Here is a 23,495-nt window from a genome sequence, read left to right on the forward strand (position 1 = left end):
CCTTTCACATGAAATGGTTTCACAAACAATGCACGGCATCTCTTACCGACAACCATACTGCTCACTCACATCATTGCTTGCAAATGACAGCCTGGATTGTCATACCGTCATACAAACAGTGAACAGCGCCAGATTTGAATCTGGTGGCCACTGTTGGAACTAATTTGTTTCCCAGTGTATGTCAGTTCCGCTTTAGCGCATAAGCGTTACGATAATTATAGCCCCCGCTGGACCGCCGTGACTAGCTGTACTTTAATTACGAGGGATGTTCAGTAAGTAACACAACACATTTTTTTCTCAGACAATTTCGCTTGAGAAAAATGCGGAATTCGTTGAGGGACATCGTGGAATCTTCTTGCTTCAGCCACTATAGTTTCATGAATCCAATATGTGGCGGTCCTATACGTAGCCTTCAAAATGGCATCTGTTACTGAGGTGCGTTCCAAGCAGAGAGCTGTCATTAAGTTTCGTTTGGCGGAAAACCAGAGCGTTGGTGATATTGATAGGCGCTTGTAGTATGTCTACGGAGACCAGGCAGTGAACAAAAGCACGGTGAGTCGTAGGGCAGGAGTCTGTCATGATCGCAACACGGTGTGTCTCCCGTATCCTGGCCAGCCCCACACATACAGCTATAACTCCGGCAATGCTGCAACGTCATCACAAAAATGCAAACGAACATCTCCTTTTCCATGACAACGCAAAGACTCACAGAAGTCTGCGCACTCGACAGCAGCTCACAAAACTCCATTGGACTGTTATTTCTCATCTACCCTAAAGCTGACATCTCGCATCTTCAGACTTTCTTCTGTTTGGCCCAATGAAGGACGCAGTCCATGGGACGCAGTACATGGATGATGGGGAGGCTGTTGATGAAGTAAGACGTTGATTCCGACATCGACCAGTGGAGTGGTTCCATGGGGGCGCACGGGCTCTCCCAGTGAGGTGAAGTAAGGCCGGCGCACCGAGTGGAGATTATGCTGAAAAGCAGACTTTCGTAGCCAAAATAGTGGGGAATAATATGGTGTACTGGAATCTTGAATAAAACCAACCTGTCTTCAGACAAAAATGTGTTGCACTATTAATTCAACGCTCCTCATATAGCCACCTGACATCGTCAACTTCACTCACCTCGCCACAGGTCCTTGAAGGTTCTCACGCTAGTCCTGTTCAGGGACAGTGTTCAGACAGCCCCGTGACGATTAGTGTCTTAGAATTACTGCTGAAAATGTCGTTCTTTTACGTTAATGTATGACTAGCACCTGTGTGCTCTAATTATTAACCAGCTGAAAACAGTCAGATGTTTCACGGGTAATGGCTGCAACTTCAGCGAAATGCGCTACCATCTCTCCTGAATTGAGTGTAGGCGTCTCGTACACCAAACGCTTCTTCCCCCACCACCCCTCCCCCCCCCCCCCCCATCACACCTACAAAAAGAAAAGTGTAGGGATGGGGTTGGACGAAGGTCGTCCCTACTCTACTGACTCACCTCTCCCAATGCAGCAATTGGGCAAAACATCATTCCCATGTTCTACAACATCAATGGCAATGTCTGGTGGGACCCTATCATGCTGGAATCAGAATTGTTTCCTGAATGCTAGCGGAACATTCTCCAACATTTTCCCATAGGACTTCATGGAGGAAGGTACGGTAATTTCCCTCACCGAGTGTACTAGGCAGAAGAAACGTACCAGTCAGATGGTCGTGAACAATACCAGCCCATATTTCCTACTAGTTAATTGTAATTGTGTTTCAGATCAGATTCCAATATCAACATGTTGCATAAGTCGTCGTGAAAACAACTGCGAAGCCCAGGGTGAAACCATTCAAGGACTTCTTGTCGTGAACCGGCATATCTGTGGTATTGTTGTCATAATAAAGAGTGTTACGCTTTTTATCTCCTCTAAACAGTCTACAATATTATGTATGTAGATTTCCCTCACTCTGTATACATAAATAGGAGCGTTGGAAAGTAACTTACACACGTCATCCAGGAACCAATTTTTAGCCGTTGGGAGCCGAGTAATGGTCACACAAGACTTCGAGTAACTGAGACCAGCATAAGCCCACTTACAACGTTACCGCCATTCCAGTACGACTGACAGCACAAGATTTGAGACTTACAAGATTAGAGACTATATGTCAAAGACAGTTTGAAAAGAATTTAGGTATGAAATGCCATGAATGCAATATTGGCAGTGCTATATACCCCTTATAAGGTCTCTGAAATCGACAAATTTCCATTTAAATAACAAATGTAAAACCAAGTCGACATACACTGGGAAACAAATTAGTTCCAACGGTGGCCACCAGATTCAAATCTGGCGCTGTTCACTGTTTGTATGACGGTATGACAATCCAGGCTGTCATTTGCAAGCAATGATGTGAGTGAGCAGTATGGTTGTCGGTAAGAGATGCCGTGCATTGTTTGTGAAACCATTTCATGTGAAAGGCATCAATCACAGTGATGAACTGACAGAGTACAGTCTGATGTCATTAAATGGTGTAAAGAAGATGACAATGAAATTCGAAATGACGAGTGAGCTCGGTGTGTCTCCTGGAAGAGGAAGGCGTCCTATCCCGGTGTCGCTGTAACAATGCATCAGGTGGCCTGGTAGTGCAAACGATCGTGCAGTATCACTGGAATCCATTCCATTGTCAACGGCATGGGAAGTTTCGTGGTCTATTTTTCACTGCTATCTGTACAAGATTCAAACTGCGCACTGTTGATTCACAGCAACATTCTGCATTTGCTCTTCGGTTTCTGGCACGGATAGAAGTTGATAACATTTGGCCAGACAATATTCTTTGGAGCGAGAAACCTTTTGAACGCAACCCTCCATAAACGTGTTATCTCCAGAGGCTTCTCAGATGCATGGCCTGAAAGATCACCTGATCTGGATCCATGTAACTTTTGGCTCTGGGGACATAAGGACGCGTTTAGCAGGACACGTTTGGTCTCTACCTGATGTGAATGCCAGTACACAGGAAAGTGCTGCGACCGGCTGTTTGTCACGTCGTTTTACGGATGCAGCCTCTCGACGACGTCTCCGGTGCTCATTCTCAACAAATTGTGTAAGCGGCAGTTAGTAATAAAATCAACGTTATGTCTTTAACACTTGTTGGAGCCTTTCTGCCCGCGTCCTGTTCCTAATCCATTACATATGGAGACACTGCTATAAGTCTTTCTAGCATTCACAGTGCCAGATTTGCACCTGGTGGCCAAAATTGAAACTAATTTCTTTTGTAGCGTACATCGGTTCTGTGTTTACACACCAGTATATCTAACTATTTTCGCTGCCGTATGAGAATCACAGCCTGCACTGTAAGTAGCTTCACTTTAATTATAACCGTCTCGTACCTCCAAAAACCACCCATCGCCAATCACTGGTGCAGTGCTACACTAAGTTCCCCATTTGTGCAATATGCACACATCAAAAACAGTTTTGTATCGCCTCGGTTCCCAACAGGTAAAGAAAATGGGAAAAAAGATGAACATAAACATCATTCCGCCATTTTTATTGCTCTTGGAAACTACGCATTGCATGTTGCAAATCCATACAGCGAGACCTACAGAGGTGGTGGTACAGATTGCTGTACACACCGGTACTTCTAATACCCAGTAGCACCTCCTCTTGCATTCATGCGTGCCTGTATTCGTCGTGGCATACTATTCGCAAGTTCATCAAGGCACTGTTGGTCCGGATTGTCCCACTCCTCAACCGCGATTCGGCGTAGATCCCTCAGGGTGGTTGGTGGGTCACGTCATCCATCTATCCAAGGCATGTTCGATAGGGTTCATGTCTGGACAACATGCTGGCCACACTAGTCGAGCGACGTCGTTATCCTGAAGGAAGTCATTCACAAGATGTGCACGATGGGGGCGCCAATTGTCGTCCATGAAGACGAATGCCTCGCCAATATGCTGCCGATATGGTTGCACTATCGGTCGGAGGATGTCATTCATGCATCGTACAGCCGTTACGGCGCCTTCCATGACCACTAGCGGCGTACGTCGGCTCCACATAATGTCACCCCAAAACAGCAGGGAACCTCCATCTTCCTGCACTTGCTGGACAGTGTGTCTGAGGCGTTCAGCCTGACCGGGTTGCCTCCAAACATGTCTCTGACGATTGTCTGGTTGACGGCATATACGACTCTCATCGGTGAAGAGAATGTGATGCCAGTCCTGAGGGGTCCATCGGCATGTTGTTGGGTCCATCTGTACCGCGCTGCATGATGTCGTGGTTGCAAAGATGAAACCTCGCCATTGACGTCGGGAGTAAAGTTGCGCATCATGCAGCCTGTTGCGCACAGCTTGAGTCTAAACACGACGTCCTGTGGCTGCATAAAAAGCATTATTTAACATGGTGGCGTTGCTATCAGGGTTCCTCCGAGATATAATCCATAGGTAGTGGCCATTCTCTGCAGTAGCAGCTCTTGAGCGGGCTGAGCGAGGCACGTCATCGACAGTTCCTGTCTCTCTGTAATTCCTCCATGTCCGAACAACATCGTTTTGGTTCAATGCGAGACGCCTGGACACTTCCCTTGTTGAATGCCCTTCCTGGCACAAAGTAACAGTGCGGACGCAATCGAACCGCAGCATTGACCGTCTAGACATGTTTGAACTACAGACAACACGAGCCATTTACCTCGTTCCTGGTGGAATGACTGGAACTGATTGGCTGTCGGACCCCCTCCGTCTAATAGGCGCTGCTCATGCTTGGTTGTTTACATCTTTGGGTAGGATTAGTGACATCTCTGGACAGTGAAAGGGACTGTGGCTGTGATACAATATCCACAGTCAACGTCTATCTTCAGGAGTTCTGGGAACCGGGGTGATGCAAAACTTTTTTTGATGTGTGTTGTAATTATGTGGTGCACCTGTTGCCGCTACGGAGTTATGAGTGAAGTACGAGGGCAGTTCAATAAGTAATGCAACACATTTTTTTCTGAAACAGGGGTTGTTTTATTCCGCATTGAAATACACCAGGTTATTCCCCAAACTTTTAGCTACACAACACTCTTTTTCAACGTTATCTCCATTCAATGCTACGGCCTTACGCCACCTTGAAATGAGGGCCTGTATGCCTGCACGGTACCATTCCACTGGTCGATGTCGGAGCCAACGTCGTACTGCATCAATAACTTCTTCATCATCCGCGTAGTGCCTCCCACGGATTGCGTCCTTCCTTGGGCCAAACATATGGAAATCCGACGGTGCGAGATCCGGGCTGTAGGGTGCATGAGGAAGAACAGTCCACTGAAGTTTTGTGAGCTCGTCTCGGGTGCGAAGACTTGTGTGAGGTCTTGCGTTGTCATGAAGAAGGAGAAGTTCGTTCAGATTTTTGTGCCTACGAACACGCTGAAGTCGTTTCTTCAATTTATGAAGAGTAGCACAATACACTTCAGAGTTGATCGTTTGACCATGGGAAAGGACATCGAACAGAATAACCCCTTCAGCGTCCCAGAAGACTGTAACCATGACTTTACCGGCTGAGGGTATGGCTTTAAACTTTTTCTTGGTAGGGGAGTGGGTGTGGCGCCACTCCATTGATTGCCGTTTTGTTTCAGGTTCGAAGTGATGAACCCATGTTTCATCGTCTGTAACAACCTTTGACAAGAAATTGTCACCCTCAGCCACATGACGAGCAAGCAATTCCGCACAGATGGTTCTCCTTTGCTCTTTATGGTGTTCGGTTAGACAACGAGGGACCCAGCGGGAACAAACCTTTGAATATCCCAACTGGTGAACAATTGTCACAGCACTATCATCAGAGATGTCAAGTTGGGCACTGAGTTGTTTGATGGTGATCCGTCGATCATCTCGAACGAGTGTGTTCGCACGCTCCGCCATTGCAGGAGTCACAGCTGTGCACGGCCGGCCCGCACGCCGGAGATCAGACAGTCTCGCTTGACCTTGCGGCGATGATGACACACGCTTTGCCCAACGACTCACCGTACTTTTGTCCACTGCCAGATCACCGTAGACATTCTGCAAGCGCCTATGAATATCTGAGATGCCCTGGTTTTCCGCCAAAAGAAACTCGATCACTGCCCGTTGTTTGCAACGCACATCCGTTACAGACGCCATTTTAACAGCTCCGTACAGCTCTGCCACCTGTCGGAAGTCAATGAAACTATACGACACGAAGCGGGAATGTTTGAAAATATTCCACAAGAAATTTACGGTTTTTTCAACCAAATTTGGCCGAGAAAAAAAATGTGTTGCATTACTTATTGAACTGCCCTCGTAGTTGCCATCACATCTCGGTGGTCACGATGACATCTCCTCTTCTATTCGCATCAGTGTATTTTTCAAGGGGAAAAATCGAATGTATTCTATACTTGTGTCGAGCTTTTACGAATATTCACGAGTGTTAATGTTACGACCATATGAAACTGCAATAATCTGAACATAACTGAGAGGTTTCTTGATTGTATTAGTTCAGCTTATTATATGAATGATAAAAAGATTTACTGAACTTGATACAGTCCTTTGCCAGAGGAATGCTTGATAATTCAGAACTGTCATTCATTATTACAGTATCACTTGTGCACTAATTAAGAAACTATTCTCTTGGTGTACAATGTTCAACATTTACGAAAGTACATGTTCATCTGAGACTTAAATAAATCTTTAGTCCTAGTCGATGACGTTAACTGCATCCGCTGAGGCCACACAATGGGTAGAGCACTTCAATGCATACAGAGCGACGTCGCGCAGTCGTTAGCACACTGGACTCGCATTCGGAAGGACGACGGTTCAATCCTGCGTCCGGCCATCCCGATTTAGCTTTCGCGTGATTTCCCTAAATCGCTCCAGGCAAATGCCGGGATGGTTCCTTTGAAAGGGCGCGGCCGACTTCCTTCCCCATCCTACCCGAATCCAATGAGACCGATAACCTCGCAGTTTGTTCCCCTCCCCCAAATCAACCCAACCCAACTTCAATACTTGGCACTATATTGACCTCTGTGCGAGGGCGCTGCTGTGCTGAGAGAGAGAGAAGGCGTGTCTTCTTCAGCCTCGTCCATTTGTCATTGCGGATTGCAGCGAGACATCGCTAATGTCTGGGTCATCGATGTGCGTTGCTGACTTTGACGTGGCTCCGCGATCTTTGGACGACATCACAGTAAACGAATGTTTTCGGATGGTCTAGAATATTCTCGGATATTTTAGAATACAGCTTGGAAACGGGACATAATTTTATCAGATACATCCGCACTCCGATGATGATGATGATGATGATTGGTTTGTGGGGGGCTGAACTGCGCGGTCATCAGCCCCCGTACAAAGTCCCAATTTTTTCACAGTCCAATTTTTTTTCACACTCCAGTCTAGCCACTGTCATGAATAATGAGGATGATGAAATGATGAGGACAACACAAACAGCCAGCCCCGGGTCCGCACTCCGAGTCAGTGTGTTGTTCCTGTCCGCGAAAGGCAAAGGTCATAAGCTCAGTTACCAGTTCGGCACACAGGTTTGTCTGTACCGTAGTATCTGTCCACTTACGTCAGTGCAAGATAGCATAAGCGGGAAATGTATTGCGTTTCCTTCCGTTCCTGTTGCTGCTACTACTACTGTCTGGTCTGTAAGTAAAAGCAGTACAGTAGTAAGCGTAGACATTTGCAGTGTCATCGACGCTACACAAACAGCTATACACTACGGCCTGTTACGCGCCCAGTAAACATATTGCGGCAGCGGTGAGTGGCGACGCGTGCTGCGTCCCAGAATTCAGCCTCGCCTGTGTTTAGCGTTCAAGGCCGCGCAGCGCCGCACAGCTGGGGGCCCGGCGAAGAACGCAAAACTGGCGGCGCGGTCGAAGCGGAGCGCCGACAGGTGTGTCTAGGTGGTTACGTTATCGCTGGCATTTTAGACGAAGGTAAATCTGCCGTGCTAATCACATTGAATGTTTGCGTTACGGAATCAACATTTCGCTGCTGCTCCCTTTCCATTTGCCTTACGGAAAGTCTGACAGTTCCTTCAACAGGAACCAACATACGAGAGGAGTTCAGTAAGGCAGCTCTTTTTTTTTTTTCTTTTTTTTCACGGTTCCAGTACACCATATTATTCCCCACCCCCCCTGTCTACAAAAACTTTTTTTTCTCAGCATAATCTCCATTCAATGCGACGGCCTACCTCAGAAGGAGGGCCTCTATGTCCGCATCATACCACTATACTGGTAGGCGTCGGATCCAACGTCTTGCTTGCTTCCCCAATATCTTCCCACGGCGCAGTTACACACAGATGGTCCTACTGGGTGGCGAGGAACCTAGCAGGCTCACACTTAGAGAGCCTGTATAAGGAGAGAGTGGCCAACCGGACGATACGGCAGCCATTTTTCTGCCAAACTGGATAACAAAAAAACTACAGTATCCGTTCTACCTCACCGTAAGTAGGCCTATTAAAAACTGTCTTCAAGAGTACTACAATATTTACTACGAATAACGTTTCAGCAACCACGAAAACTGCGGAAAACGTGCTCACAACTTGTCTGCGTCAACAGTCAGGCAATAATACTGAAACCAAAATAATGCCTAGCGTTCTGATTCGGAACGAAATAAAATTTGACGATATAAAGTCGAATGAGCATGGCACAACAATTACAGGAACTTTACGTTTCCAGCAAGGACTGTCAGATATTGGCTTCAGAACAGCTTGTGATGCTACCAGTATGCACGAACTGTTAAAGAAATACGAGCTTAAAAATGCAGTACATTGTAATAGGCCTACCTGTTTTGCGTGACTAAAAAATATTTAAAAAAACTGACACCTTAAAATCAGAGTTCTCTGAGCACAGTGAAGAACCAAACATTTTTATAGGCGTAACTAAATAAATACTGCCCACTGCTTTCGTCTTTCTTCATTGCGTGGAAATGCTAATATGCGAAATCCACCTTCGCCTCTATTGGAACAACCAAATGCAGCACAACCTGGCATCGTTTACGAACGCCTGCAGAACGAACTACAGATGTCAAAAACAATACCGTACAATTACTAACATGTTTACTTCAAACATGTAGGTCTACCGACTTCATCACAAAACGCTTCGTTATTTCAACTCGTATTTAATATCGCAAACGCTAATTACGTACTAAAAACGATATACAACTAAATCGAACATGCATGCACAACGCATAACAAGTCTCTCAATAGTTCAAATACCTTTTAACCGTTTCTAAAAGTCCTCTGAACTTCAAAAAATGGTTCAAATGGCTCTGAGCACTATGGGACTTAACATCTGAGGTCATCAGTCCCCTAGAACTTAGAACTAATTAAACCTAACTAACCTAAGGACATCACACACATCCATGCCCGAGGCAGGATTCGAACCTGCGACCGTAGCAGTCACGCGGTTCCGGACTGCGCGCCTAGAACCGCTAGACCACCGCGGCCGGCCCTCTGAACTTCAATTGAACTGAAAAGCACGGCGAACATAGGAAGCGCGAGAGACGTTTGGCAGAAAAATGGCGCCAAAGTTAACCAACCAGTCATGGGCAACCTTCACCTATGGCCACTCTCTCCCTATACAGGCTCTCTAGCTCACACCTTTTGAGCACCCCATCTGGTGGACAGGTGTGTCAGCACTACCAGCAGATACGTCCAGCTGCGCAGCGAGGTGTCTGATTGTGACCCGTCAATCATCTCGAATGAGTGTGTCTGCATGTTCCAACAACGGCTTGCCCACCATGTTTTCGCTCACTGCCGGGCCTCATTTTGAAGGCTACTGATAGCGCCGCCATCTATCGGAACTCCATGAAACTATAGGGGCTGAAGCGGGAATATTCCACCAGGTTCCACAACAAATTTCACATTTTTTTCGATCGAAATAGGCCGAAAAAATGCGTTGTGTTACTTACTGGACGCCGTCGTATTCTAGAATTCCTAACACAACTCATTTCGATCATAATAACACTGTGAATTATTGCAAATCCTTAGGAAAAGCAAATCGGTACTTTTGATACATTTTGCTTATTTTGACTCACTAATGTAGTACGTAATAATGTTACGGGGTACTCCCTCTTCTGGAAAGAATACACTGCTCAAAAATGTGCTGTAAGAATAATCGGTGGCGCTCACTCACGATCATCTCGTAAATACGAGGGTTGGAACTTAAATAGTCGCAACTATTTATTCACAACCGATACAAAAGAGTTACATGTTTGCACCTGTTACTGTCCTTCAAAGTAGTCACCAGCGTTGTGTAGAGCCCGTTGCCAGCGATGTGGAAGGCGTAGTACACCGTTAGCAGAGCCTGTTCTGTTGATGGTGCGAATGGAGCGGTCTACTGCCTGTCGAATCTCTGAAGCGAATGCCACGAAGTGCTCCTTCATCTTCGGAATCAAATCAAAGTCACGAGGACTTACGTCCGGGAAGTATCGTGGATGGTACAGTACTTTCCTGCCCCAGCGACCGAACAGAGCAGCCACAGCTTGCGCTATATGCGCCCGCGCATTGTCGTGCAAAATGATGGGTGGGTTGCGGAGAAAAAGTCGCCGCTTCTTTCGCAAAGCTGGTCGCAGTTGATGCTCCAAAAACGAACAGTAATACTGTGCATTGACGGTCTGCCTTGGAGGAATATAATGCGTTAGGATAACACCATCACAGTCGTACGCGAAAATCATCATAACTTTCGCTATACTGGGGCTCTGACGCACTTTCGACTTTCACGGCGACCCATAATGACGCCATTCGTTGGACTGGCGTTTCAGTTTTGACTTCGTGGCATTCGCTTCCAGAGATTCGACAGGCAGCTGACCGCTGCACTCGCACCATCAACAGAACAGGCTCTGCTACGCTTTCCACATCGCTGGCAACGGGTTCTACACAACGCTGGTGACTATTTTGAAGGGCAGTAACCGGTGCAAACATGTATCGGTTGTGAATAAGTAGTTTCCACTATTTAAGTTCCAACTCTGGTATGAGAGTCGTTCAATAAGTAATGCCCCACACTTTTTTCTCAGAACATATTTATTGTTAAGAGTCAGAATTTAGTGACACTATTCATCAACATGTCTTGTTCACGTCCTATTTTCCTACGTAGTCTCCATGACGGTATACGGCCGTACGCCAACGTTGTGGAAGAGCACTTATTCTCTGCTGGTAAGAGCTCTTGTCCTGTGGGCATAACCTTGTTTTCACTGCGTGGCTGGCACTCTCGACATCTTCAAAGCCTGTTCCCCAAGGAGATGAAAGTCCTAGGGTGCCAGTTCTGGACTACAGGGTGGATGAGGCAACGCCTGGGATAGTGGCTGTGACAGGACGCCCCGAGCTTGGCTGTTCATGGAGCTCTGTTTCTGCGTTTCCTGAGGCTGTGACTTTCTTTACCCATCGCCCAACTCTACTCGCACCAACTGCAGCATCTCCATACACTGCACACAAACGTTTATGGATGTTCACCACAGTTTCTTTTTCTGCACATAAGAATTCAATAACAGCACGCTGCTTGTAACGTGAGTCAGATGCAGACGTTATTTTGACGCTCTGCCGCGGCTCTGTCACCTGCCAGAACGGTTCGAAATTTCACTGGCGCACATAACAAACATCACACGTGAAACACCAACAAGGACATTTGTCTACGTACATTAATGGCTTTTTAAAAATACGTGAGGCATTACTTATTGAAGTACCGTCGTATATGTATAAGGAGTTAGGCTACTGCTGCACAGGTTATGTATTACCTCACGAAGATTGTTTTAAATATTCTGCGACGTTTCAACAGGAGCAGCGATGTACATAGTTATAATAATACAAGCAAAAACTACATTCGTTGTTCAACAGTAGGAGTGACTTTACCCCAAAAAGGGTAAACAGTGCTGTCAGCTACCGAATGATATACAATGTCTGACAGACACAAAGTTAAATTTGAAAACCAAGTAAAATGTTTCTCATTGACAGCTTCTGTTTACAGAATAATTTGTATTTTTATGTAAAACGTGGAGGAGAGGTATTACTAATTTACGTAGTTAAAAAAAAGCCTTTTAAACAGTAGCCTCATGTAGTCCTATTTATAAACGATTTAAAATGAGTCAGTCCACATAATTACGTTGAATATTACAAAAGACACAGGAACGTGAAACTAACTAACCAATGTAATAAACCACTACACATTCGAGAGGCCTCCAAATTACGCCTAATAACGAACAGTAGGTTAAAACTGACACCATAATCCCACAAGTCACCATCTAACTTCCAATTATCAAACAGGTTCGAACGTTTAATTGTTTTACAACTGAGTCAATGTGTTAAATATTTGATTTTAAGAATGTGAATCATTCAGACATTGAACTTTTTCAAACATTTCAATGCTTATGACGTCATATCCACTGAACTAGGTGTTGTACAATGACAGGTACATTCAGTGCCATATGTGGATACTATCAGCAAAGTGTGTTGTGAATAGAGTAAGCATAAAGGAGTAATAAATTAAAACGTTGTGTACCGCGCTGAAGTTTTATTGCATGGACGGCGAAAATGTAGTAAGCGATAAACGTTTTTCCTTCATCGTTTTGTGGGTACTATCTGGGAGAAAAGAATTTCGTAAATGTTCGAAATTATGTGTAAACTTTGTTGCAAGTCGCTGAGTGCTCTCATTCTGAAATACTGGATGGATAAAGTCTGTGAAAATTACGCTGCCTCAAGAAGTAATACACAGTTTCTAATTATAATATTTCTCCTGTTGTGTTAAACCGTTAACGTAAGATTATCGCTCTCATAGTTGAGGGGATAAATATGTTCCACTAAAGTAACATGCAGTTTTGAGCGTTTGGACCTATATTTGTCATATATGACCAGTGCTGGCATGTAACGAGATGCTTTCGCAACTTGGAGAAAAATGTTACGAACCATGGGAGGTACATCCGCCTTGGTAGCTGCGTGATCAGCGAGGCCGAATGCTAACGGCAAGAGTCAATTGAGTTCGATTCCCGGCTGGGTCGGAGACTTTCACCGCTGGTGGAGTGAAGGATGTCTTGTCCTTACGTTCGTATCGTCATAACTGACATTCCACAGTTGAGATGGCTGTATGGGCACGTCCCGAAAACCACAAGAAAAGGAAAAAAAAAAAAAACATGCAGTGGATATATAGAAGGCTGTGAACGATCAAATAGGGCGGCGTATGTTTAATGCTTTTCTGTTTCTCGAAAATCAAATAGAGTCACCATTTTCTTCATTCCAAGAATGTCTGAAGTAAATAATTGTGTTTTCTTATACATCATAGACACTGTTACGAAATATTGATACCTCAGAAATGTACATAATTTGTATGTACTGAGACGTATTACCTGCTGAAAACTTCCCAGAATATGAAAAAGACTGAGGGGGGAGGGAGGGGGGGCGGAGATGTTTGTTCAAGCCGCGTCCAAATATTATGTTGAACAACTGTATGTGATATTTCATGTTTTTCATTATCAGGAGAATAAAAGTGTTTTGGTACTGATTTGTTATACTTTTTCCATAATTGCCATCTTGATAGAAGCATTCAAAAATTGAAAATTGAGCTCTGGAAATCCTACGTTCGCATGAAAACGTGGATTTAAGCCGGCCGGGTTGGCCGAGCGGTTCTAGACGCTTCAGTCTCGAACCGCGCGACCGCTACGGTCGCAGGTTCGAATCCTGTCTCGGGCATGGATGTGTATGATGTCCTTAGGTTAGTTAGATTCAAGTAGTTCTAAGTTCTAGGGGACTGATGACCTTGGAAGTTAAGTCCCGTAGTGCTCCGAGCCATTTGAACCATGGATTTAATTAGGTTCGTGGGACACATCTGTCCCATTTCACCGATTTTCGAAATCGGTCACCTTAGTTTCTTTTTTTTTTTTTTTTTTTTTTTTTTAGCGAGAGTGTATTATTTATCACAAAGGAAGCCAGTTTTTGACCTCTTGTTTTTCAGATGTATGCAAAATAAATTTTAAGCATGAAATGTTTGTACCTCTTAATGAGAAGATTTTGACAGCATTCAAAACTTTTAAATTCGGTCATTAATTATATGAAATCATGGAAAAAAATTATTGTTGCGCCTGGGAGCGTTAGGAAGGCAACCGGCAACCTGCAACCTGCAGTCGGAACCGGGCATTAGCGGTTTGGTAATGAAGATAGCTGAAAAATGATGCAGGAAAGTGATTGAAAGATAGGAGGGAGTAGAGACAGAGAGAGAGAGAGAGATCAGGGGACAAGGAAAATTAGAGTTTCATATCCGCTCTACGACAAGCTCATTAGTGACGGAGCAGAAGCTTAAGTGAACGAGAACGGAAAACAGTTTTCAAAGGAGCAATCCACCCATTTGTACTAATCGATTTCGGGACACGTGCAGAAACATAAAAGTACACAGCCGAAGGGGATCTGTAATACCACACTTCCTAAATGCGACAGCGTGCATTGTTTGACCAATACGTATTTTCAAAAAGTTTCGGAAATTTCATAAACTTAATAGTTTCCGAAATGAGAACGGAGAGCTGCGGATGGTACAAACCGACGGGTTAAAGCCGATTGTGGTATTTTAGTTCTGAGTAATCGCTATTGTTTGGTTTTGGTTATAACAATGATTTTTATTTTCTTCTAATAACGAGATAAAAGATGGAAATATCACTGAACTATAGAAGCAGTGCTAAAATTTTTGGTTCCTAATAAACCTTTTTTGAAAATCGAGTATTTTTTATTGGTAAAATTTCCGTTGATTTAAAGTATTGTGTTATTATAGAAAACGGGTAAAGCGATCAATGCTATTTTAATTACAAAGCCGACAGAAATGAGCGCAAACACATGGCATAAGAATTGGCACAGCATTGCTGAGACAATAATGTATTTGTTAGCATGCGGCATTGCTCGTTATATGGTACGCATGCACATGCAGTGTGTTTAACTTGTCTCATCTGGCATGTATATGTCTCGCTGTTGTCGTCGGATATGAGATGCATTACAGAATGGTAACATCCCTAGTCAGGAAGTGTTTTACGAACTGCGGTGTCGACGAGCTACAGTGCTCTATTTGCTTTAAAAGACTAAAAAATGGAGGAGCCACAGCAAACTTACGAAACGACATAAAGAGAAAATTTAAAACTTAACAGTTTTTTCATAGTTTACAATATAGTAGAAAGTAGCTGATTTGTTCCTTGTGTCTACAAAGACTGCGATTCATTGGCAGAACACTTAGAAGGTGCAACAGGTCTACTAAAGAGACTGATTACACTAAGCTTATCCGCCCTATTGCTGCGAGGTGTGGGATCCGCATCAGGTGGGACTGACGGATGACATCGAAAAAGTACGCAGTTCGTTTTGTATTATCGCGAAATAGAGGAGATAGTGTCACAGACATTATACGTAGCCGGCCGGTGTGGCCGTGCGGTTAAAGGCGCTTCAGTCTGGAACCGAGTGACCGCTACGGTCGCAGGTTCGAATCCTGCCTCGGGCATGGATGTGTGTGATGTCCTTAGGTTAGTTAGGTTTAATTAGTTCTAAGTTCTAGGCGACTGATGACCTCAGAAGTTAAGTCGCATAGTGCTCAGAGCCATTTGAACCATTTGAACATTATACGTGAATTGGAGTGGCAATCATTAAAACAAACGCGTTTTTCGTTGCAACGGGATATTCTCATGCAATTTCAGTCACCAGTTTTCTCATCCGATTGCAAAAACATTCAGTTGGCACGCACCTACATAGACAGAAACGATCATCACGACAAAATAAGACAAATCAGAGCTCGCACTGAAAAAAATTTAAGTGCTCGATTTTTGCGCGCGCCGTTCGAGAGTGGAACGGTAGAGAGGCAGCTTGAACGTGGTTCATTGAACCCTTTGCCAGGCACTTAATTGTGAATAGCAGAGTAATCACGTAGATGTAGATGTAATACGCCTTTACGTGCTGGTAGCCCTTGAGAAAGGACAAATTAACACGAAAAACAAAGTTCTTCAAACTCAGTTTTCACCCTTTAGCACTGAATAATCGTAATAGCGGTATGATACTCGATTACAACATGATATTTGAGCAGAGTTTCAAAAAATTAGAATGAATATAAGAATACTGGTGATTTTTTCTAATGTTGAAGTACTTATCACTTTTCGATAAAAGCAAGGACTGTGTTTTCTTTTATTTGCCTGTTTAATAAATCAAAAATTTTTAGTTTTTATTCGATTTCCAGCTTTATTACAAGAAATAATAGGAATAAATCAATTATTTCAGAAACAAGTTATTTTGAGCGGTTTTAGCAGTCGGCTTAAAGTGGCTATATAACCGAAAACTGGTTGTTTCAGCGATAACCGTGATTCCTAGATTGGTTCATGTATCTGCATCGAGCTCTTGTAAAATGTGACAGGGAGAAATCGCTGCCCGTGACGGAAACCTGAGCTATTTTAAATATAACGTGTTCGTCTGCATGAACACTGTAACAGAATACTTTTTAAAATCTCTCTCTCTCTCTCTCTCTCTCTCTCTCTACTCCGTAACGCTCGAATTTGCTGCTCCACCACACTTGTTTTACCACTTTCTGGTTGCTCAACTTAAAAACAGAGATTGTATTAAACAGAGAGTTTGATCCGTCATCGTCCCGAATACGAGTCCAGTGTGCTAACCACTGCGGCACCTCGGTCGGTAAAATGATTGTTATTTAAGTAATTATTCTGAAGTATGAATACCTTGTAGGATGCGCGTGCGCACACACACACACACACACACACACACACACACACACACACACACACGAGCGCGCGCACGCGCTGGCAAAATTTTCGCTGGCACTTTCCGGCGACACTAAGCATTATTTAGTATTCGCTGGGCTTGGCTCGAAGAGATTTCACTGAACTACTGGAGTCTGTTAACCAGGTGTGCTGCGTAATACCTGCGCCAGTAAACGGATAGAGTGATGCACAACAAGGAAACCTTAACAGTGAGCACCTCAGAGCGAAGAAAGGTATTTTACAAGGGAATCAGTAACTTCAATTTTGTGCCGCCTACAGCCCTTCATGCAGGGCATATGACTGGATGAGACAGTACAGAATGCCCATCAACATCGCAGTGTGCCTATACCCTGCAGCCCTAGGGGCATGACCAGTGTAACTCGATGTCTAGCATCCGCGGGAAGCGTCAACGTATATTTTGTTTCCAGCAAAAGTTGTTCCCCATGATGCGATACATCAGCCTGAGACGCTTGTCGGAGAGACTTAGAAACACACTCTACTTACACACTGCGCAACAAGATTAAAGAATCACTTTTTCCAGTCCCCGTTGTAGTCACCCACTAAAAAATAAACTAAACACCTCCCGAACAGACCATGAAGGCCCAGCGATACTGACCGGCCGCCGTGTCATCCTCAGCTCATAGGCGTCACTGGATGCGGATATGGAGGGGCACGTGGTCAGCACACCGCTCTCCCGGCCGTATGTCGATTTCCGAGACCGGAGCCGCTAATTCTCAGTCAAGTAGTTCCTCAGTTCGCCTCACAAGGGCTGAGTGCACTCCGCTTGCCAACAGCGCTCGGCAGACCAGATGGTCACCCATCCAAGTGCTAGCCCAGACCGACAGCGCTTAACTATGGTGTTACCATTGCGGCAAGGCCGTTGGCGTTGTCTCCCACTGCGACGTATAAATCTGAAATGTGGCTCAAAGGTGTTTAGAAACCTATTCTGTAACGGTGTAAAAGCGCGGCGCCCTGCGACGGCACCCAAGGGTTAAGCGACGCTTCAAGCAAGGTGTTGAACATACTAAGAAAAGGCCGCAGCTCAGAAGGTCATGTGAGCAGTAAGGTGGGACAAGGATGTGGCGCCAAATTTCGCCACAATTGTGCCCAGCACCGCCGCGAACTTGTCACTTTATAGGAAGGTCAGCGCACCCCCCACCCACCCCTCCTTCCCCATATATCACCCCGTCTTTTGACGCCTCTGCGATGAAAGTCACAACCTCGACATCCTTTGCCGTTTCGGGTCTGATTCAAATTTCGTTGAACGCTTCTGGACTGCCCCTAGTAGCCCCACCCTGAATGAGAGCAAAAACTGCACTCCACAGGGGTCAGATCACCTCCAACGCAGTTACAGCTCCAGGATGTCCTTCGAATAGCCTTGAAACGCCCAGGGGATCGCAGCAGTGTCAGAAGCTGTCAAGAACATCGTCCTGTTGCTCGTCGCGCAGCGAGCTGAAGCTTTTGTCCGCCAAATGTGTTGGAATAAATGCCCCATGTGGCATGCTACCTCCTGAAACCTCTACGTGTCGATACTCTGCGGCGATGTGATGAAATGGTTTTCTCGGCCACCCCAAATAAAACGTGATTTCGAGGCTAGGTGTCGTGGTTCTGACCTCCACCGCAGAGACGTCAAAAGAAGCGACGAAATGTGGGTAAGAGGGGCTGTGGCGACCTTGCCATTGTGTGATCCGTCCGCGGTGGCGCTGGTCAGAGTTGCGGTGAAATTTGGTGCCAATGCGACATCATTAAGTGACCTTCCAACTCAAGTGAAATTCTGAGCTGTGGCCATTTTTTTTCGCATGAGTCGACACCTTCTTGTTTGAAGCGTCGCGAGCCCAAGAATGACGTCACAGGGCGCCAAGCTTAAGCAGCAATACAGACGAAGATTGTACGTACCTTTTAGCCCAATTTCTAACTTCTACTTCGGAATGGAAAACAATTACGGCGTTTCGAAAAAGTGATCTCTAATTCTGTTGCGCAGTATAGTAACCCTTGGGTAATTACATAGCATAAAAGATCTTTTAAGAGGTCGGTGATTGTTTTTGGCACCTATACATGGAATTATCTAAGATCGAATTTATTTATTAATCCTTATTGCGACGCACTTCGGCATCAGCCATCACCAGGTGAAAGAAAATAAAAGAGTATTCAGTTTGTCGAGATGCATTACATTGATATATGTTTTCTTTGACATGATGTTGGCTATGCCTAAACGCGCATCATAGCGATAATTAATAAATAAACGCGGTCTACACAATTATCTGTACAGGCAAAAAAAAAAAGAGCCAGTACCAAGTAATATTGCCTGATTGTGCTAATACTGGAAAGCCCAACAGCACCAAATCGAAACACCTCTCCTATTTTTACTAACAGTCTTTTAAGACAGGAATTCCTAGTAAACTTTACTTAACCAGTGAATAGTGTGGTGCACAAAAAGTGTTGGTCCTCAGCACACATCCCTAGCAACCGGGTAAAAAAAGGTTTCCTGAAATGAAAATCTATTTCAATAATACCTTGCACACTCTGCCTGTGGTATAGATCGAAGAACTGCTCTCCTAACACATTCTACACATTCATATGACTCATCCTCAGTTTCTGCTGTTTCCCTGGTACTCCTGCTATTATTGTTTTCAATGTGAAGAAGTACTCGATCTTCCAAATCACGTTTCCAATACTATTTGGACTTCCACTTTGAAACGACCTTTTTCGCAAGAAAACGTCTCTCGATTTTATTGCTAGGTAGTGTCGTTTAGGAAATATTTCAGCATACAAACATCTGGCTTCAGACGCATTGCAACTTTCAAGTCCATACATCAGATGCATGTCCTCCCTGTGCTGATTCGAGCACATTTTGACCAGAAATGTACAGTACACACTAGTCGAATGAGAACACGGCCGAGCAGCCGCCACGCCCATGACATCGCTCTCCAGTGGAGGTCGCTGACGCACGCTCGTCCCGTTGGGGCCCCTATCGGCAATAGTCGATTGTACTCTTGGAAGGCGAAGAATGTTCAGCAACCACTACAAACTGTTCCAATGAGAACTGTAGAGTAATCTTCCACTATCGACTGTATTCTTAGTACTAAAAGCATTTGTTTGTTTACTTGTACCATGGCAACGAACGGAAACATGAGAAGGAGTTTACTTTCAAAAAACACACACACACACACACACACACACCAACAGAACCAAGATGGAAGAGACGAAAATAACATATAACAACAAAAAAGTGTCTATAACTAAGAAAATAAAAAAAGACCATATGTATATATGAACGTTTTTACTTTTTTAACCTCAGCAATATCGACGCATTTTTCATAAACATTTAAAATATGTAATTTCGTTAATTGTTGTTGATTTACACTGAAGAGCCAAAGAAACTGGTACGCCTCCCTAATATCATCTAGGGCCCCCACGAGCACGCGGAAGTGCCACAACACGACGTGGCATGGACTCGACTAAAGTCTGAAATAATGCTGGAGGGAATTGACACAATAAATCCGTAAGAATACGCGGGCACTGAGATCTCTACTGAACAGCACATTGCCAGGCATCCCAGATATCCTCAATAATGTTCATGTCTGGGGAACTTGGTGGCCACCGGAAGTGCTTAAACTGAAAAGAGTGTTCCTGGAGCCACTCCGTAGCAACCCTGAACCTTTGCGGTGTCGCATTGTCCTGCTGGAATTGCCCAAGTCCATCGGAATGCACAATGGACATGAATGGATGCAGGTGATCAGACAGGATGATTACATACGTGTCACCTGTCAGAGTCGTATCTAGAGGTATCAGGGGTCCCATATCACTCCAACTGCACACGCCCCCACACCATTACAGAGCCTCCACCAGCTTAAGCAGTTCCCCGTTAACATGGAGGGTCCATGGATTCATGAGGTTGTTTCTATAGCTGTACACGTCCATCCGCTGCATACAATTTGAAACGAGACTCGTCCGACCAGGCAACTTGTTTCCAGTAATCAACAGCCCAATGTGGGTGTTAACTGACCCACGCGAGGCGTAAAGCTATGTGTTGTGCAGTTATCAAGGCTATACGAGTATCAGTTATCAAGGCCCGTATCGATGATGTTTCTTTGAATGGTTCGCAAGCTGACACTTGTTGATGGCCCAGCACTGAAATCTGCAGCAATTTGCGGAAGGGTTGCACTTCTGTCTCGTTGAACGATTCTCTTCAGGCGTCGTTGGTCACGTTCATGCAGGATATTTTTCCGGCCGCAGCGATGTCAGCCATTGGATGCTTTTCCGGATTCTTGATATTCACGGTACACTCGTGAAATGGTCGTACGGAAAAATCTCCACTTCATCGCTACCTCGGAGGAGCTGTGTCCCATCGCTGGTGCGACGACTATAACACCACGTTCAAACTCACTTAAATCTTGATAACTTGCCATTGTAGCAGAACTAAACGATCTAACATCTGCGCCAGACCCTTGTTGCGTAATATAGGCGTTGCCGACCGCAACGCCGTATTCTGCCTGTTTACAAATCACTGTATTTGAATACGCACGCCTATGCGTTTCTTTGGCGCTTCAGCGTATATTAAAAACATAAGTTTTACGGCCGTGTTAGTAGGGTGCAGGAGATGGCAAAATCGTTTAGCACACTCCTAGCAACATACACGTTTTCACTAACGTGTACCATCAAGGAGAGGGCCTTTACACCCAACCCAAAAAAAATTGTAGAAAATGCAGTTTCGTTAGTTGCTGTTGGCTTTTACTCGCAACATACTTTTTAAGGAGATATTGCTGTGTAAGTATGGTCCCGAACCTGAAAATATTCAATATGTCGTTTACTGTTGTAGAAGATACCTACTACTGAGACTTAAACTGCCTAGTTTAACTGAAAAATTGAAAACATTTATGTAGTATAGTAGAACAATTAATTAGAAACAATAAATATTTTCTAAAAACTTTTTAAAATATAAATATTTTCTAAAACTTTTTAAAATATAAAGTACCTGACTAGATTACAATATTTTCAAAAGATAGGCACAAAATACCCCCTCGCACGTGCTGTTACGAGGGTTAAGTCCTCTATCAATTTCCCTGAGATTTCCCGCATGTTAGTGAAAACCCTGTACATTCTAACGCTAGGACAGGGTTTCACTGACGTATATGATAGAACTTCTTCATGTTACCTTCAGGTGTGCTAGAAAAAAATACCCATTACGCAGATAAAGATATTCATGTGAAGGCAGTTGTAACAACAAGTTAACAGTATGGGAAATGGCAACTATTCATGTGTCGATACTATAGCAAAGCACAATAGCACCAACGAGAATGTTCTATAATTTTGTTGCTAATGCGTGCTACTTGAAAATAATAGTAGCATCCATAAAAATAACAACAGGGGCAAAAATAGTCTCCACTATCCACAACTTGATGTTACTCCACAACATATGCAGCGATAAAAACATTTGCTGACTTTCCTTGGGAATTAAATGTGCTGACTGATACTGAAAGTTCCAAAATAATTGACCATTTCTGCATCACAACTCGTTGGCTCCATAGCTTAAGTTCTCAGTAGATGGTATGTATGTAGTTGGGTTACGTTTATCAAGTTTTGTTGTAGTTTAAGGTTACAACCAAAAATTCGGCAGTGAAAATGGTCAGCATGTAGTCGTGTTTGTATAGAGAAAACAGATGAAGCTAGCGACAGGTTTCACGCCTTCCACATCGTGGCGAGTTGCCGGCAATATGATCCACGGAACACCTCTGCCATTATGAATTTTCTAAATGACAAACTGTTTGCACAAACGTCAGAAGTTTGTAACCTTTAGTTGTGCTACTGCTGTTTCTTCTGTAAGACCATCTTCAACACTTTAACTGAAGCAGGTTCCATTAGCCAATAAATTTGTGTAAACTGTATATCAAAGATAAAACACATTTAACCGTTTCGAGTAACCATGAATACAGAGGGGAATAATTAAGAAACGAAAAAGTGCGATTAAGCGTATTGGCGCGGAGCGAGTAAATTTAAATTCACATTAAACGCTCATGTATGAATATGGACACATGCAGACCACTTACAAGGTTCTTTTTGAGAAAATGTGTATGCGACTTAGTAATTCCTACCCATTACCACCTACACATAACAAAAACGGAAATTCGTCTCGGAATCAAGGACGCCCATACTACAGTTTGTAGGGGAGGGGTGGAGCGGTGCGGTGGAGGGAGAGAGGGGAGGGGAATTAGACCTTGGGGCATGGAATATTTTTAAATTGCTTTTTTTTTTCGAATGTAACTTTGCTGTCTGTCGGACGTTCTATATCATTGGGTAAGTGCTCAAAAATTTTGTTAGCAGCATTGAGCAGCATCGTGGATGAGCACTTGAGATTATTCTCAAAGCACGTTTTTGAGCAATGAACACTCTCCTTCTTAAAGATGACTTACACCAGAACATTATTCCATATGGCACTATTCACTGAAAACATGCAAAAATATATCATGTTATTGATTTCTCTCTCCCCAAGATTTGCAATGATTGGAAATGCAAAATGTGGGTGAATAAAATTTTTTAGGAGTTCTGAAATGCATTTTTTTCCGTTTAAACTGTCACCGATATGGGTAGACAAATATTTAAAATATCCAACCTGGTTATGCCCACACCATGCGTTACACTTATCATTTGTGTAGTACTTCTAGACTTGCAGAACTGAATACTTTTTTTTGTCAACATACGGTTGTGTTAGCAAGACAAAGCAGTGTTTATGCTTTGATCCAAACATATAAGACTAAATTGATTTGCACTGCGACACATCTAACGCTCCTTACGTAGTTTGTAATTTGCAAGAATCTATATGCTGATGGCA

This window comes from Schistocerca serialis, chromosome 10 (assembly GCF_023864345.2).
Source record: "Schistocerca serialis cubense isolate TAMUIC-IGC-003099 chromosome 10, iqSchSeri2.2, whole genome shotgun sequence".
NCBI lineage: Eukaryota > Metazoa > Arthropoda > Insecta > Orthoptera > Acrididae > Schistocerca > Schistocerca serialis.